The sequence below is a fragment of the Agelaius phoeniceus genome (genome assembly GCF_051311805.1).
Source record: "Agelaius phoeniceus isolate bAgePho1 chromosome W unlocalized genomic scaffold, bAgePho1.hap1 SUPER_W_unloc_2, whole genome shotgun sequence".
Classification (NCBI taxonomy): domain Eukaryota; kingdom Metazoa; phylum Chordata; class Aves; order Passeriformes; family Icteridae; genus Agelaius; species Agelaius phoeniceus.
The window spans coordinates 9951330-9953855 of NW_027509867.1; positions in this window are offsets into that span (position 1 = coordinate 9951330).

The following is a 2526-nucleotide window of genomic DNA, read 5'->3' on the forward strand; positions in this document are numbered from 1 at the left end:
CAGCCGGCCAAAGGTATCTCTGGGGTAAAACACCACAGCTGCCGCCTTTGGTCCAGCAGCAAGGGTCAGACGAGGCCAGGCACCCCACACCCGGAAATATTGGGATTAATATTCCATACCACACACAGGGAGGGCTCTGGAGCCTCCCCGGGGCCACCAAGGAGCGCAGGAGGGAACGTGCCCGGGATCTGGTGCAGAACCGTGGGGTTGGGGGGATCCTTCGGTCTCTTTGATGGGGGTGGGAGCGGGGCAGATGGAATCAAGATGAGACAGGGATCAGACAGCCCCACACCAGGCAGCGTTTTCTCCTCTGACAGCTCCTCTGAGCTGAGCGAGCTGGTGAAGCCTGTGGAGCAAATGAGACCCAGGAGTGAGGGAAGGGCTGGCTGGGAAGGAATCAGATAAAGCCTGTGTGGGCATTTCTCTTTCCTAGGGGCTCCTGGGGAGACAAAGGAGGCAAGAAGGATGTCCCATCCCACGACATTTCCTGAGATATGCTTTGGTGGTGACCTTGGCAGTGTTAGTGGTCTCAGGTTATTGGGAGGACTCTATGATCTTGAAGGTCTTTTCCAGTGGAAATAGTTCTGCAATTCTAAACTTCCATTCCTGCTTTTGAAGGATGCACTCCCAAATAGACCCACATTTGTGTTTTTAAGGAATTTAGCATCTACCTTTCCTTGAAAGTAATAGGAATCAGGCTTTAAATGCTCTCGAAACACTTGAATTCCTTGATCTTAAGCTGTGTGTTTGAATTGAGGTGCTTTTGTACAGAAAGCTCTGACCATGGGATAAATGCAGGCAATTCAGCCACAATGGCACTTGTTTCATCTACTTTTCTTCTTCCTTTCCCCATGGGTGGCCGATTTGGGAGTATTTGTCTTGTACTTTGAGTTCCTGCTCAGACTTGCTCCTGCGTGTGCTGTAAAGTCTTCTCTACCCCTTTCTGCTGAAACATGCTTGCAGACTGGTGGGAATTGCTAGAGACAAAGTATTGGAATATTATCCCAATATTACCAGGTGGAATGTGCCTGGGCTCGTCTGAGCCTGGCTGCTGGGCCAAAGGCAGCAGCTGTGGTGTTTCACCTCAGAGACACCTTTGGCTGGCTGCAAGTTGCAGTCAGGCACTCGGAACAAGTCCAGGCATGGTAAAACTCAGTTTACCTCTGATGGAAAGGCTCCAGGCTAGGTGAAGAGGAAAAGGAGATGGATTCTGCAGAGGGTTTAATCCAGAGTTTTATTTCAGGGTCACAGATGTCTGAATCTTGGTAACAGCTCCACAGAATCCCGACCGCATGGTCCCGTCTCTTTTTAAGCCTGGGGAAAGGGGGAGGGGAAGGGGTAGGTGAGCCACCAACCAGGAGGGAGGGGGGGAAGGCTCAGGGGACAATGACACTTGGACCAGCCAATGACCCAGGGCTGAGGGGCATCTTTTGAACTGCACCAACCAGACGACGGCCTTGCTGGAATGTTAAGATCGACGGCCTTGCTGGAATGTTAAGATTGACTGACAGCACTTAGCAAGGAGGCAAGGGGGAGGGGAAGGGAGAAGGTATTGCCACACCTGGGAGCTGAAACAGGAAATGGCATCACACTGCAACAACAAAGCTTACAAACCAGGCCCCAGTATGATTAGCCCAGTGTCCCTGCCTAAATCCAGGTATGCTTGTATTAAAAAGGAGCAAACTATTCTAACTCACTTGCCTCCTCACTTGCGCTGCCATGGGGGAGCAAAGGGGGTGAGGGGCTCTTTGCAGATGAGGGTCTCCTCCATGTGCTCCTCTTTTTTTTTTTTTTTTTTTTTTTTTTTGTAGCTCATGGGGAATCCTGTGTGCCATTCCAACTCTTTGTTATCAAATGTGTGAAGGCATGGTGCTGCTGTAGCAGCAGCCTGAGTTCAGTGGGAACATGTCCAAAGCACTGGGTCCCCCAGCAGTGGGAACAGTGAGAGACTTGCCTCTGCTGCCATGGCCATCCAGCCTGGGGAGAGCAGCTGCTGGGGCTTCCCCCATTCTGCCAACAGTAGTCTGCCTCCAGCATGTGGCCTGTATGGCCACGATTTTGCCAGAGTGTGGAAAATGCATTGTTTGAATGTATTTTGATGGTGTCTGACATCTTCTGACTGGAGCAGTTGGGTGGGCAGGACGCCCTGTGGGCAGGGCCATGGCAGGGATGGGTGGCTGGCACTGGCACTGGCACTGGCAGTGTTATTTTCCCAGGCAGGCTCCTGGTACAGCTGTGGGGGAGGGCAGCAGCAGCTGTATCAGCCCAGCGAGCAGCAGCACATGGAGGAGACCCTCATCTGCAAAGAGCCCCTCACCCCCTTTGCTCCCCCATGGCAGCACAAGATGATTCCCCACAGGGGAAGGGCTGCTGCAGGCTGGAGACTCCTGCAGCCAGGCCTTGTTGCAATCTCCTTGCTGCAGCTGTGCCTGGAGGATGTTGGCCTGCAGCAGCTCTGCTGATGCCCGGGAATGCTGCTGGGCTCAGAGAGGCAGAGTGTGTGCAAAAGCTGCATTCAAAGCGCTG